Source organism: Ctenocephalides felis, unplaced genomic scaffold (genome assembly GCF_003426905.1).
Source record: "Ctenocephalides felis isolate EL2017-DRISC unplaced genomic scaffold, ASM342690v1 CF-g0.4_SCAFFOLD_01886, whole genome shotgun sequence".
Taxonomy (NCBI): Eukaryota; Metazoa; Arthropoda; class Insecta; order Siphonaptera; family Pulicidae; genus Ctenocephalides; species Ctenocephalides felis.
Genome location: NW_020538040.1, coordinates 40,178,022 through 40,195,536, shown reverse-complemented (window position 1 = coordinate 40,195,536; position 17,515 = coordinate 40,178,022). Strand labels below are relative to the sequence as shown.

The 17,515-nt window shown below is 29.1% G+C and overlaps 1 pseudogene; it reads left to right on the top strand.

The window, feature by feature from the left end:
- LOC113377191 overlaps positions 1-17,515 on the top strand; it is a 72,673-nt pseudogene that overhangs the window by 49,268 nt on the left and 5,890 nt on the right.

The following is a 17,515-nucleotide window of genomic DNA, read 5'->3' as shown; positions in this document are numbered from 1 at the left end:
ACTAGTTTTATTTAATTTAACTAACATTTTTATAAAGCGTATTTATATAACGTATTAATCATATATTTTTATTAATAACATTCTCTATTGATCATTTGCATTTTTAGTAGAACCCCGTTAAGACAATCATGATTAATACGATATCTTGCATAATACGACATTTCACGCCGCACTTTGAAATATATTGTTCCTATCCCGCTTAATTCGATTTGTAGTATAAGATGCGTTTCTCTCTCGGTCTCTGGAAAATCGTCTTAACGGGGTTTTACTGTAGTTATATTTTTGTTGTTCGAATGCGATTCTCGCTCTTGCATATGCAACATATTTAATTAGAAACTTCCAGGCAGCTTGTCAAACGCAATTGTCTATTTAGATCGTGATTCATGCGTTATGTTATTAATTGGTGGTTTTGGATCAATTCAATTGTGTCCACGTTTTAATTTCATATTCAGCGTTGTTGTTGATCAAAACAAATATAGCTTAGTCATTATGTATTATTGACTTCTAATTATATATTTTTTTATATCAAATCAAGTATTTTAGTAACACAAATATGAAAAATATTAAGTAATAAATGACTAAAGCTTGATAATTCAGTCAGTTAAACAAAATTGAACAAATAAGTTTATTTGTCAAAATTAATTAAATAACACTATATAATGCAGATAAAATTTTAAACAATTATGTTAACAATGCACTGATGCATCAAATATTAGGCCGAATTTGGGATTCTATAATCTATTATGATAAGTTATTTTTTGTTATAAGTTTTTTTTACTTGCATGGTTATTAGAAGTCAACCCGATGGTTCTTTCATTCTATTTTTGATATAATTCATCATCAGGAGGCAACCCAATTGGTCTTTTCTAATTGTGATGGTATTTTAAACTTTTTTTACCAATGTCCGTAGGGTTATTTTTGCTTGGAAATATATTTATGATAGTATTTCTATCGATAAGCGAAAATGAATATTACTACTATCGGGATTTAAATTCAAAACCTTGTGGTTTCGCCACCAATTCCATAGTTATTTAATTTTATTTTTTTGTATTTGTATTTATGTTGATTGTAAATATGAGATACATTGTAGTGTAATCGGTATGTCCTTAATTAGAGTCTCCATAATTAACTGAAAAATATAAGATATAAGGAAATGCTCACACCGAAGTAAACAAACTTGCTAAGTAGTGAATTTAAATTCACAAATTACTTTAACGAATGGATATAAAATAAATATTAATCAATGATTATTATTTATAGTGTTTTCTTTGCTATCTGAAATTACGATCTCATTCTTTGCGCGGTTACTTTAAATATGAAAAAAAAATGTATTGATTAATTTTATTTTTATTCAAAATTATGCACTCTTATGAACTATAAAATAATTATATTAATATTCTTTCAGATTACAAGAAGCGGATATGGGATTTCACCTGATTATAGATCGAAGAGAGGACAAATGGAGTTCCGTTAAGGCAGTGCTAATGAAGATTTCGGTAATATATTATTTTATTTTATACTTCTCACAATAATAAATGCAGTTATTTCTATATATCTTGTGTCATAAAATATGCATATTTATATCGAGTATAAACTACTAATTACGTATTTTTTATTTTTATACCACATGTAGAACGAGTGGCACTTTGTTAGAAAGAATAATAAAAGCGTTAAAAATCAATTATTTATTGGTCACAGGTGTTTCTCTAGCTGAATGGAATTGCATGGCCGTTTTTTATGATTCCTACAGAAGCGGTTTAGTAATGATTGCAATGTTGTTCGAATAAACGATTAAATTGTACTAATAAAAGCATTAGCTGTAAATCTTGTATCAGACTACATAAACTACACAATGATAGTAGTAGCATAAAAATGCTGTTATAAATATATTTTAGTTTTCTTTATATATATATATATATATATATATATATATATATATAGAGAGAGAGAGAGAGAGAGAGAGAGAGAGAGGGAGAGAGAGGGAGAGAGTAGAGCCGGGCTTAAAGGTGTACTAAGGCCCACCGCAGATTTTTCAAACACAAGTAGATTTAAGAATTTTTTCAACAGTATAGGGCAAAATATGCATAATCAACCATCACTTTGATTCTCACGACGTCGCTATTGGGAGATAAACGGCAATGTTTGAAAATCCATAACAAGAGCAATCTATAAGATTTTTTTTTATTGTTACAACAGCAATCAGAACTCTTACTATTTATATGTTCTATAAGCTGCTTGGTTCAAGACTTATGATCTCAGGTATTATTATGAGAGGCAACCCATCGGTTCACCATTCTCCTATGTGTGGTCTCCTATATATTTTTTATATACTAGCTCTTACGTCTAATAGTTTACATATGATTGAATGATGCAACTATGTCCACGAAGGACGATTTCCACTTGAAGTTATATTGTGATCTATGTCCCCAAGTGGAAATTTGACATCAAAGTTGCCTGATGTCGGGCTACGGCGGTAATCTATAAGATGTATTATCAATTTTAAGTTATATTCAACAGTTTTTTTTATATAACTTCTAAAATATTACACGGGGGTGGGGTAAAAAGGACCAACTGAACCTTTACCCTGCCAAATGTGTAAACAATAACAATTAGTATATAAAAAAGTGAACCTAGTTAAAAAAGCGATTTAATAAACTCTACTGATATATATTCCTCACGTAATACCAGATTATGGTTATATACAATTGCTGAAAGTCAAATTGGACCATTATGCCTCATTGACCACTTTTCTTCTGAATATTTAGTATTGAGAAGTAACCATTATAATATCGCGTGATGAATAGATAGACAATTTTTAGACTAATACAATATTATATGTTCCATTTCTACTGTATTTTAAATATATTAAATTATTGTTTTTTTATTTTTTCAGATATTCTTTCCGGGTGTGATAAATGTGGCATATGTTTTGCGACCGGCCGGATTTTTCCAGAAGGCGATATCTGAAGTCAGTAATAAATTATTCAAGGAAGAGTTTCGGTTTCGAGTTGAAGTTTGTTCCTGTTTAGAAGAACTTCACGAATTCATTGATAAGTCACAGCTGACAAGCGATTTGGGGGGTGATTTGAAATATTCACACATCGAGTGGATACAACAAAGAATTGTACGTAAGATAATAAATTATATGCTTACATACTTTATTTATATTTAAATTTAAGTAGGTGAGACTGCATAGGTTTTTATAATTTACGATTATTGGAAAATACCACATTATAAAAATTATTTATGAAAGTTGAATATTTTATGTATCACGCTCTCATTTGCTAGGCAATTGTAAAATACTGAAATATCCATCCATAGAATGTTGAAAAATAACTGTAATTTAAATATCAGTTATAACAATTAAGGAACAATGTAGGTTCTGAGGAAAATGGCTAAAAATTACAAATTAAAATTAAATCATATTTTGTGTGTGATTTTATTCATTTCATATCGATTAAAGTGCAGAACTTGCAAAAGCATTTGTAAAAAAATGTTTTGCTTAATAAGTGGCATTACTCTTATCGAATTGAGAAGTGAAACGCCGCATTAAAAACGGTTCCAAACCTAAATTGTGCAAATGTTTGCCGTTTTGCATAATTACTATTTCAGGTTGCGTGAGTACGGTTCTGGAACAAATTATGTTAGTTAATTAATATTGATTTGTTAAAGTTATTTAGAAATAGCGTGTTTCTGCACCCACTTTATTTTGTTCAATTGCACCAAAATTGTTTTTCTGAAATTATTTATAATATTAAATGTTATTGTCACATCAATATTCGTATTATTCTTTATTTCGGCTTTTTTCGATACCTATTGTAGTCTTCTTGATTACGTAGCTTTTTGAAGGCAATCTAACGGTTGCCATCACTATTTTTAATATTTTATTATTCGAATTCCTCTAATAGTGATGATTTGTTGTAGCAGTGCGGTAGAAGAGCTATTTTTACTGGGACACATTTTGAGATTGAGATGATTTTTTACTACTTTGCAATTTTGAAATTTGATAAATTTACATGCATTATCAAAACTTATTTTGAAAATTTCATCCGCTGCATTTTGCACACATTGTTATCATTTAGAAACGGAAACTGATAAAATGGTATATATATATATATATATATATATATATATATATACGTGTGTGTGTATATATATTTATTACAAACTTACTTATTTCATGTATGCGAAACGCAATCTATTTTGTTAAATTGACAATACTAATAAAATTGTTTAACAAAAGTTTTTCTTTAAGTAGATATGTAACTACCATAATGTTGCTATACCGTTCTACTATTATACGATATACCAATGTATATAATGTATACCAATATTAGTACCTACTACTTGCTGTGTGAGAATATTAATACACAATACGATTTATTATAATGATTTATTTAATGCGTATCGAAACATGTTTTTTAAACACATGAAAGATTGTTTTCTTTATCTCTTATGATATACGGTTTGATATTATTCTCTTTCATACGAATTATATAAAGCGGTGCTTTTCTTACATAGTTTCATGGTTCATAGAATTTATAGAGATAATACGAGTATTTTAAATAAATTCATGATACAAAACTAAAAGATAATGATTATAAGTCTGTTTTGGCGATACTATTTGTAATCTATATATTTTGTGATATAACATATAATTATGCGCACATGAGTTTATCTACACAATACATATTCATATACATTATTAGAATCAATATTATTAATATATGCATGCATAAATGCGTACCTATACTTTTTGCGAACTAAAAAATGTATTGGGACTTGTTTAACTATATAACTTAACAAATTTCTTTCTTTTTGTAATTTTTTTTTCAACATATTACTAGATCAATGTTTCCTGTACCTCTTCCCAACATTGCTGCAATTAGTTAAAAAAAATATCAACACTATTAGAATATACAAGTATTAGATCTGTGAAAAAAAACACAATCAAAATGTTTGGATCGTAGTTTTGTTATTTGGATATGATATAAGCTTAACGGCTACATTTTATTAAACATCTGTCAAGCAAGGATCTATTATTCAAAATCATATTTTTAGCATAAACAGTGTGCTTTATTATATGTACTATCTTTGAACTTTCATATTATACACATTTGCATTAGTTTGAACATTTGAATTTGAATTAGCACGAATTGCTTGTTTTGGATACTTTATCAACCTTCACATGTTTTGACGAAAAAACAGAATTAAATCACGTGTCGTTCAGATTAGATATCATCCTTTATAAAAATGATTTTTGGTCACTTTTTTATATTTTCATGAAAAGATTTAATAATTATTACTCGAAGTCAGCTGGACAATTCATCATTTTGAGCTAATTATACAAAATTCTTCAAAATGAACATAATCATAAGATAGATATTTTATCCTCATGTCTACAAAAAGAAATACATTTCTCAGAATGAAATATGACAGACACAGAGTATAAGTAAATCTTAAGCCAAAAATCGTATAAAGGGGGCGTCCATTAATTACGCGATCGATTTTTAAGGATTTTTGGACAACTTCTCTTCTGGTAATATGTGATGATATTTAAAATTACACATCCTCCAACACCCAACATTGTAGAACCTAGAAATTTTTTGCAAAAATTTAGATTTTTTATTTAAATTCAGGTGAAAAATAAATGCTTCGATATTTCGTGATTTTTTGACAAACCCTTTCCTCCCTTTTAGCCTCATGTGATTAATGAACGCCCCCAAACTTACGTGTTACTTAAGTGTTGCAAATTGAGAGTGAGTCGCAATTTTTTAGACTTGTATTCAGAATATTAACTATTTAAAGTTCACAATATTTAACGTTTAGTTTCTCAAAAGTATTCTGCGAAATCTGCAGGTAAATTACATATAATTGAAATGATCCGATTGTTAATATTTTTCTTATTTTTTCTAGTCTCTAGAAAAATTTTCCATGATGACTCAAGAGATCTCTGTGTCGCTCGATCAATTTATGAGGCAAATTCATGAAACCATGTTTCCAAATAGCGCAGAAGCCACAGAACGATTGTTGCAAGTCCAGGGAGAAAAATACAATATTCTGAAGGAAGACATTATGGGAACTACGAAACACGGTTATGAATTATTGCAAAGTATAAGAGAGCCAGGCGGTAAACACATCGATCGGATAGGCAATGTATCTGCTGTGGAAAGGTCAGTTGCATCTTTTATACGATTGTTTTGAAAATTCTATTTGAAATGGGTGCTTATAATTAACATATATCGTGGGAAGGCTAACATAACTTACTGGGCGACGTTTGAACAAACGCGCGCGAAATCGAAATTGTTTGAAATCAGAGATTAAAAATTCTTAGGCTCACACATGTTATTAAAAATACCAATGTTATTCACACATGCATTATTCAATCTCGCTGGGATCTTAATTGTTAAATGGTAAATGATTTTTAGACGAAATGATTAGTGATCGTTAATTATATTCAATATTGAGCAACCGCAAATTCTATTGTTTTAAGAATCCAATTATTAACGACAACGGTATTCTATATTTGACTACTTTTTACAACTATATTATCAATAAAACTATATAGCTCAAATTTTATCAAAGTAATATATGTGAGTTCTATTCATATTGCTCTTAAATTTCGTACTCCGAGGTGTTTATTCTAGGTGTTACATTTTGTTCAATGAGGCAATCAAGTTTCATATGGATTCGCGACGATAAAAATATATTTGGAAGCACTAATCTAAATTATGTAAAAAATAATAATTACACATAAATATTGTTTAACAACAGATTTCTATAACTTACTCTATATCTGCGGAACTATTACTAATTACTAAAACGATAATGGGTTATAGGTTTTTTATTTATAAAAAGATTCTCTCTATAATTTTACAAAAATGGAAATCAAAATAAAAAAAAATCAAAATATAGAACTATAATTATATATGTATATATTCAAAAAATACATTTTCAACGAAGATTTTTCAAACAAAAGAAGAAATTTGTATTTAACTTTTTATCGAATGTTTAATTTTGTTTAAGATAAAAATGTTGCCTGAATGTGTTTATTATTATGTTACTTCTCATAGACTGTTTTTATAATTACTAGAAATTTAACTTGATCAATATGTGCACAAAGTTTAATAATGTTGATGTGCATGGACATCTAAATTAGCTTAGTGGAATATGCTTAGCGAATCCAATTATTATGTAAAAAGTTCAAATTGCTTCTTTAATTTTATTTTGGTCCCATAATGGTATAACAACTTGAGTTCTGGAGATGATGCATAGATGTTATTATAATTTTACTGTAATTATGTTTATATTATAGTTCTTCAATTCATAGATTTTTTTGCACATGTGAACAATACACAAGGCATTTGGCTGATGGTCATACACCATGTACATACATCCACCATAGTTCGGTTATATTTTTTTGGGTAAAATCAATACTATTTTGGTTTATTTGGCTTGGCGTCAATGTATGTATATAGATGTTTAATTGAATTTTTATAATTGAATACGTCGCTCACGATTCCCACGGCAAATGTTGTTTAAAGAATTTTTTTGTTGCTTTGTGGGAATTATAGATGTGGGATTTCTAGACTCTTGGTGCAATTGGAAGAGACTGAGAAAAGATTCGATGAGTTTTGGAACGCACATTCTACGAAATTGATCCAATGCTTAAAACTAAGGAGGTTCGAGCAGGATTTTCGAGAGTTACAGGTATATTTTTTATATCATTGTTTTGTATCATATTTTTTATATTTTGCACACGAATGATATGTCAATATCAAAGCATATTAAACCCATTCAATAATTTTTATGTTTTTAATACTAAAATATATACTATTTCAGAATAAAAATGTTGCACTTGGAGGGTTCTCGCAATGTTTTTTATTATTTAAAATTTGTGTAATTTTTGGCATAAGTTTTAGCAAAAAATTTCAATTACTCGTACATTTTTTAGCTGTAATTCTCATTATGTAATAATTTATCGTTTGAGGGGTCTCGCTAACTCTTGCCGGTGCTTACCAGTGATTTTTACATATACATTTTTGTTTCGAACTGCTTTTTCCATGAATTTATTTTTGCACAATTCATATGACTAACAATAATTAAAATTTTCAGAGTAATTTTGATGCTCATTTACGGGTGATAGAGGAAATGATCGAGGTCGGAGAAACTGTGAGTCACGTGGACGAGCTTATCCAGCAAGCGCAGGAATTTCAACACTCATGCAGAAGTGATATAGAAAGGGCTGACATTGTGATAAATTTAGGTAAAGAAAGCATTATATATATATATATATATATATATATATATATTATATATTAAACAATTAATGAAACTTAAATGTTAAATACATATTAGAAAATGAATTTATAATTTTTGTTTTGTAGGAAAAAAATTGTTAGTCAAATCTAGTACCGTGCCTCATGAGTGTGTGGAACCGAAATGTACAGAACTGAATAGAGTACGAACAGCGTTACACGATAAAATTACAAAACGTTTAGAAACATTGCATAAATGGAGGGAACTAATGGAACAAGTCGAGAGAGTAATTCAATTTGAATTTTTGTTACATGATTATTACCTACTCGTTTTCTACAATTTTATTAACAAAACTTTTTATTTGATCAGGCAAACCAGTGGTGTGCGAAAGGTGTAGAGTTGTTAACCTCTCAACATATAGAAAAATGTTCATCATCACTTGAGCTTGCAGAGCAATCTTTGCACGAAATTCAAGATTTTAAACAGTCTAAAGCAACCGAATTTCAAAGTTGTTTACAAGAATCGAGTACATTGGAGTCAAAACCATTAGTGAAACAAGTAAGTTTAAATACATGTATTTATGTATTAATAATAACTATATATTTTCTATATAGTTTTCGTTAGTCTAAAGATATTTTATACTTTTGATATTTTAAACACTTCCACTCACTTTCTTAGTCGATTTTTCTTCTCTTTCTAAGCTGCTATTCCAATAAATCATAATTTTGGGCTATATTATTGGTGATTTTTCTGTATTTTAGTAGACAGTGCCAGTTGGTTAATATTTTGCTTCAATTTTTCTTCAGCGTTTTTATCTAAATCGAATTGATCTTCTTTCTTGTTTTAGATTCTTATTCTTGTTCTTATGTTTTTGTGAGGTCCCTAAGTTCGTTTAGTAACACTGAAAGTGTTATTAATTGATTAATAATTCATAAATATGTTTGATTTTATTTCGAAATTTTGAAGTTTGGGATGATACTAATTAAAATTACTATTACTATTAAGTCTATCTTTCGTTGCAGGTACTTAAACGTATAAACGATGTGTCACTAATGTGCGATAAAAGAATAACGACCTTGCAAAAATTATGTGTGAAACCTTTGAGGCCAGTTCAAACTGTCATACCAGAACCTGCAGTTCCTATCCAGCCATCTGGAGGTGCTCCACATTATCCAATCAGAACACGACCGGTTAGAAAGAAGTCTACTTCCAAAGAGGTAATTTTTTTACTGTTTCAGGTTAATTAAAATTTATTTCTTTTTTGGCACTTTTTTACCAACAAAAGATGTAATATACTTGATCAATATACGAAACGATTTTTTCCAATATAATTATAATAAATATTTATTAGTTAGTTGAAATGTTCTTGTTATTAAGATGGGGCATGAAAGGAAACAACGGCCGCAGTCTGGTGAATGTTCGGCTGAATATTGGGGTTCCGTACAAACTGAATATTCATCTGACAGTGAGATTTCTACGAGAACTTATAATTCATCTTCATCTTCAAGTCAAACTTCAGAACCTAGTAAAAAAGCATATAAAGTGCAACAGGATCACGTTATTTCTGAATTACTGGAAACTGAACGAGTTTATGTTAATGAAATTGGATCAATATTGAAGGTAAAATAGCTCAAGATAGTCATTACAATGCCATAGACAATAGATAGTCGTAAACAATGCCTATATTGAATCATATTTAAATTTAAACTTAATTCATATATACTAATAGTATAAGAGGGAATTGATTTTTGATCATGACTGATCGATCTTTGAATGTCGCATTTGAAGCAATTTTCATATTTTTCAAATCCTGCAGCAACTTTTGCGGAACTAATTTTCTGCTTTGCGTTGAATATATTTTTATGTATTCTACTTTGACTATGTAATTTTCAATAATTATTGAATCCAACCTAATAAACCAAATAAAATTTTGGTACCGGAGTGGCTTACACTTTCATGCGAAACCGATTTGCGGTATTTCATAGCAAATACGTTTCTTTCAAAATATTTAACAAACATAAAAACCTTTATTAGCGTTCATATTTGAACATGACATATTTGTAAAAAAAAACAAATTACGAATAAAATCAGTGAATTTTAATTGGAATGTGAGTAATAATGTATACAATAAGTATTGGTTGACGACGAAAAATATTAGAATAGAATAATTCATAGTAACACAATTGATTCTTATTTATTTTTATTTGATCATATCTTTATATACATATAAAATCTTGTTTTCAGGGCTACAGAGATGAAATATTATCCGTAAATTTGAATCCATTAGTACCCCAAATATTACAAACGAAATGTGATATATTATTTGGAAATTTGGATGAACTACACACTTTCCATAAGGATGTATTTCTGAAGGACCTTGAAAATTGCATTTCAACTACGGAATTAGTTGCCATGTGTTTTGTGGAGAAGGTATTATTGATTTGAATTGTTTTTTTTTTTTTTAAAATATGTGTAAATATGTGTAATTATGTAAAACCCTTTTTGATTGCAGAAAGATACATTTTTCAAACTTTATAGCTTCTACTGCCAAAATATACCAAGATCGGAACAACTACGAGAAAATTTAGGCGAAGCAAATTCATTTTTACAAGTCTGCCAGCAAAAATTAGGTCATAAATTACCGCTTGCCGCATATTTATTAAAACCTGTACAAAGGATTACTAAGTACCAACTATTATTAAAGGTATTGTGATTTATTTCTTTAAATAAGTTTTTTTTTAGAAACTCCTATATAATATATATCTATATATATCCTATATATATATATAGACAGTAGAACCTCGATTATCCGGACCTCGGATTTGCGATTATCCGGACATAATCGCGTCAGAACTTGCATATTCCGCCCGCGCGGCGTTATCGCTTTATGTTGTTCGTTTGCAATTGTGACTGTGTTCTGACTTGCATATACACATTAATACATTCTCTGTTTTGACGTGCATATATACATTTTCAAACATGCCAAAGCGTAAAAGGGTGGTGTTATCTCTTGAAGATAAAATAAATATTATAGAATCATTAAAAAAAGTGAAACCAGCCCTAAGGCCATAAGTTAGCTGATAGGTATGGTGTAGGTACATCCACTATAAGCGATATTAAAAAGAATGCCGATTCCATTTTGTCGTACACTTTCAAGAGGGGAGTGAAAATCGGAAAATGATGAATGGAATGAAAAGACCGAAGAATGAACTCTTAGATAAAGCTCTATATTGTTGGTTTTTACAAAAACGATCAACAGCACAACCGATATCTAGACCTTTGCTCTGTGAAAAGGCATCACAGTTAAATGAAAAATTAGGCAGCGATGAATCGTTTGTGGCAAGTAGTGGATTGATTTTTGTTGATATCTATGTATGTATTTGTTATTTTCGATAAACAAAACGATATTCGCATAATTTGGATTATCCGGATTTTCGATTATCCGGATGCCCATCGACAACAATTAGCCCGGATAATCGAGGTTCTACTGTATATATATATATATATATATATATATATATATCTTTATATATCTTTATATCTTTACTTTGCAATATTTTCTAATCATTTGTATGCCATCGACAACAATTAGCCCGGATAATCGAGGTTCTACTGTATATATATATATATATATATATATATATATATATGTAGCGACCTGTCAACACACGTCGCATTTTAACTTGACAGATGTTCATTATTTGAAGCTCATCATAGCGTCAGCTCAAAAACAAAAAGTTCAAGTGTCAGATCAGATCTCGTTTTTGTTTGCTCAATGTTCGAAATGCCTAAATTGTAATTCTTTACTTTTTTCCTTTTTTTATTATAAATACTGAAATAACATCTACGTTTTTGTAAATGATCAATATAATCACACATAGTGTTATTACTATTGTCATAATAAACAATATTCGTAGTATAGAGAACACGAGTTTCTTTAGTGGTGACCGCGAACGTGAATTAATAGCACGCATATAGAAGGAAAGAAGGTAAGAAGATCAAGACACATTTAGAAGTAACAAATTTAGAAGTAAAAAAATAAATTGAAGTCTCATGAATTATTAAGAAAAGAATTTTTAAAAATAAATAATGAATGTAAATGGCTCACAACCGCCATAACTCTAAGAACATTCTAATCCTACAACTGAGACTCCGGCCACGCACATCGAAAACAACAACACGTGCTCAATAAATCCCTCATTATCCTGGAAAATGAGTCGATTATAAGCACCACGGCAGAGGACAGGGAGCGTCAGCAAACAATTTGGCAACCGCCACATACACTCAACCGCTAACTCACCAGCGAAGGGCCACATACAATCAACCGCTAACTCACCAGCGAAGGGCCACATACACTCAACCGCTAACTCACCAGCGAAGTGTCAAATATACTCAGCCGCTAACTCACCAGCGAAGGGCCACATCTACTCAACCGCTAACTCACCAGCGAAGGGCCACGTAAGCAATCAACAAACTCAACAAGCCAACACGGCATTCAAAACGGCCACGGCCACGAACAAATAAAATTTATCACACAATCTCAACCAAAAGAAATTTACAAGGAAGTTCAAGATGGCACTCAGAGATGCGAACCAATCTTTTTCATTAGGGCGGAGTGATCTGTAGCGACCTGTCAACACACGTCGCATTTTAACTTGACAGATGTTCATTATTTGAAGCTCATCATAGCGTCAGCTCAAAAACAAAAAGTTCAAGTGTCAGATCAGATCTCGTTTTTGTTTGCTCAATGTTCGAAATGCCTAAATTGTAATTCTTTACTTTTTTCCTTTTTTTTATTATAAATACTGAAATAACATCTACGTTTTTGTAAATGATCAATATAATCACACATAGTGTTATTACTATTGTCATAATAAACAATATTCGTAGTATAGAGAACACGAGTTTCTTTATATATATATATATCTTTATATATCTTTATATCTTTACTTTGCAATATTTTCTAAATATTTGTTAGAAAAATATGACCCTGCTATTTCATTTTGGAAAGAACTACTGAACCTTGTAATTTTAACGCGCAGAACCCAATGGTTTTTGGTTAAGCTAATTGTTTCGGAGATACGCAGATAAAAGCCAAAAACCGTCATTTTGTTGCCAACAATTGATTGCTACCTATAAATAACCTTTTGATCGGTTCTATTATAATTTTGTAATATTCGAAATCATATTTTTTGAGGATAATTTGACGAAAACATCGCACTTATACTGTCAAAAACGTTAAAAAAGGAAATAGCTTATATTTTAATTAAATTTATTACTTTTTCTGTTGTAATTTTCTTTTATATCTATATCATACCTATTTAATTTTTTTTATTCTGATATAAATGTGTATATGTGTATGTGTATGTGTGTATCAAATAATTATTTTAAATAAATATTGTTTTATTTTCATTCTTATAATTAGTAAGATGTATCTTTCATAAATATTATTGCATTCTTTGACAAAGAATTCAATATGCATGACTCATTAATTTCAGGATTTACTAAGAACAAGCCAAAGTGATTCTTGCAGTAAAGAATTGAAAGAGGCATTAGACTGTATGCTAATAGTCTTAAGTGCGTTAACGACAGTATGTTGCAGATTGCTATCACAGGATTTCCAGTAAGTTACATGATTAATTAAAAATCATAACGCGTAATTTTTTTTTATTTTTTAAATTAAAAGACAGTTTCATTTAATCAATATATCTAATTTAAATTTTGTAGAAGTTTTATTTTTGTGATGTATTTTTTTAATGACATTGCGGTGGATTGTAAATTACATTACTAGTTTTATTGTGTTTTTATTATGACAGTTTTTCGTTATTTTATTTTTCTTATTAAATATTCACGCTCTCATTGAACTGCGAGCACTGTTTTGGGTCGTCAGATTCGAAATAAAATGCAACTTTCAACTATTTATTTTAAACCAGCTTGACTTCAAAATATTCTAAATATCTTGAAATTTGAGAATATTGTTTTTGTTAAAAAATTGGAGTTTAAACAGCCGATGGTCAATGATTTATACGCATGACGAGTGAACACTTAACTGGTTCTAGTTTGTCTTTTTATGCGTTCAAACTTATTTTGAATCATTTATTCAGTAATTTTAAAATAATTTAATAATACATATTTGTAAACAAGTTTTGGACATGGTGATAAATATTTGATTGTTAAAATGATCGTTTTAAATGATAAAATAATTTAAAAATTATAATAAGGAAGTTTTGTATATAATGATCTTTATTTGATGATTTGATATTTGAATGGAAAATCAAACACTAGAAAATGTTTTGAGATATGTTAAATTAATAAATTGTATGTCAAAATATAATGCAGTTGGCATGTTTCATACTTTTGCTAATAATTAATTTAATAATTAATTAATTATTTCTATTTCTCATATATTTTAGTTAAAATATTATATACTTAGTCTCTCCTAATCAATCTGTATTATCATGCATATTTTATTCTTACTAGATGGATCTTACCAAACAAGGAGAACTTCTTCTTCATGGTTCATTCTCAGTTTGGACGGACAGCAAGAAAGATATTCGGTTGCGGTTAAAAACGCAGCAGAGACATATCTTTCTTTACCATAATGTCATGTTATTTTGTAAAGAAGCTACAAAGGGATCACATAGCAAGACCACTTATCATTATAAGCATGATTTGAAGGTAATAATTAACCATGATGGATATTTTTATGATTCAGATATACAGAAAGCAATAAAGTAATTGGATGATTTTCTATTTTGTTCTTTATTAAGTAATACAATATCAAACTAGATGGACACCTCATTTTCCAAAATGAGGTGATGTAATAATCATTTAGCATATATATCAATGTAAATTTATTGTAGACGATTGAGAGTTGTAATTATTATATTTTGGTGCCTTTGTTGAAATATGAAGAAAACAATGGTTTTATCCTGAAGTATATTGTACATGACAATCTTGTGTAGCTCAAAATTTAATATTTTGAATTTGACAAATGATAATATATCTACATTTTACTATGCCGAGCATGTGAAATTTTAATGGATCATGCACCCAAGAAATTGATTTAGAATCCTGATTTTTTTCTGATTTAGAATTCTGCTTTTAGTCGATGTTACTTTATTTCAGTAAAACAATATTTTTTTCAGAAATAATGAAATCATGTCAATCTTCTTTTAAGATGTCTGAAATTGGTCTAACGGAATCTGTTAAAGGAGATCCAAGGAAGTTTGAAGTCTGGCTCCAAGGAAGACAAGAAGTTCATACCATAATGGCTGCGACAATGGAGCAGAAGCAAATATGGGTGGCTGAAATTAAAAGGGTTCTATTAATCAATTGCAAGAACTCAAAGGAGAAAAAATTAAAGAGTATTCTGCTATGAACCACAAGCAAGTTCAATTTTTAAATTAATTAAATGCTTAGTTTTTATTTCAAGATTGAGTAAATAAATTTATATTTTTTCAAAGTGGAAGATATGCTCAGTGATTATCCTTCTCTAGTGCTTCACCAACAGTGCTCTTTAAATCATTGAAGAAGTTTTTAATCTTGTAATTTAATTAATTCGGTTAAAAATTACCAACTTAATTACTTATCTTATTTTCAGAATGCTTAGGCAGGTCAGTTCCTGGGAGACCTCGGTGCAGAATTCGCAGAATGTAGCTCTGCGTACAATGAGTTGCGAAGGCAGTTTCTGTAACAACGCCGTTGGCACGTCGGGTTCACATTCCGTCAGCAGTTCCGAAAAGGAAGATCAGGAAGGCTTGGATTTAGGACTTTCCTCTTCAGAATACTCTAACAGTGAAGAGGAAGACGGCGATAAAAATCAACCACCGGTAAGCGATTCATATAATTCATTATATGCATTATAGATAGAAACATCAATTTGAAAAAAAAAATGGTTAAAATTCATATGCGTATTTTACGCAGGTTCTAACATACATTTTCTTTCTGGTATATCATATAGTTATAACAAAAATTAAATTTCTTAGATAGATTCAAAATTTTAATATCATATAATTTTTTTTATAATAATTATTAATAAAATAATAACTTGTTAGTATTGCAAAAAGCTAGTTGTTTATTTATTTTATTTAGTGTTATTTTATTTATCAGTTACCGCTTATAATTTCTGTTTATATTTTATTTAATTTATAAGCGATCTAAATTTTATTTTTATTATTAAATTTGTTGAATGTTGTAGTATTCAGTATAGTAAAGTATTCAGTATTTGTAGCTTCATTGGAGCATTAAGAAAATTGTTAATAACAACATCAGGAAACCTTAGAAATCCCATTTTCATTAAAATGAGTTAAAGACCATTAACTTTGAGATCAATCGAGATGTATCAATATTAAAATGTTCAGAAAAGCTTTAGTACCTATCGCAATTTGTGTTATGTTTATCGGAATTTTTGAACTTGCTTTCTTATATAAATACTTTGTTTATGAAGATATAATTTTCTACTACCATTTTTATAAACAGATCAAGTTGCAAAAGCCAGTTAGTTTGTTTTGTTACATTTTATCAAAGAGTATTGCAAAAGCTTTAGTTATTTTTAACAGTTATGGTATTCAATTTATGGTATTTTGTTTACAACAGATTTAGGAATTTAATTACTTGTGTGGAGACTGCATATTACGCATTTTATTCACGTTCGAATTTATAAATATTTTTATAACGAATGATGCGACATTTTGAGATTTGCATAGCATATTTTATAATTTCGTTCACAAATATGCTGAATAAATAATTTTTTAAAGAAACAATTTTGACGTATCTCATAAAAAACTGCCATCTAATAAAATGTGCCAGCTACAAAACGGAATACTCTTGTGTTAAAGTAACACTAGAACTAGGATTTAGTTAAAATAAATACCCTTGCTTACTATACCTTGATTATAAATATTAAAAAAAAACACAGTAATGACACCATTCGATTTTTGCTATATTCCATATTGTTGTTTAACATGTTTATAGTATAATTGTAGTATTAATTTTAAATGTAAACTTACAATGATCATAGTCATATTAACCTGTCATAAGATACTTCATATCATTTTCATTTTACGCCATTTCAGATTTTATTGCCGAAAGTTAAGGCTGATTGAGTTTGATAAGTACTGAATAGCGAGATAAATCGACTTAAATGTTTTTTATCAAATTTTAATTTGAATTTAGTATAGCTCATTAGGTTTTGGGATATGGTGGTGAAAAATTTCTGATTATATTTATTTCAACTGTAAAAAAAAACGATTGT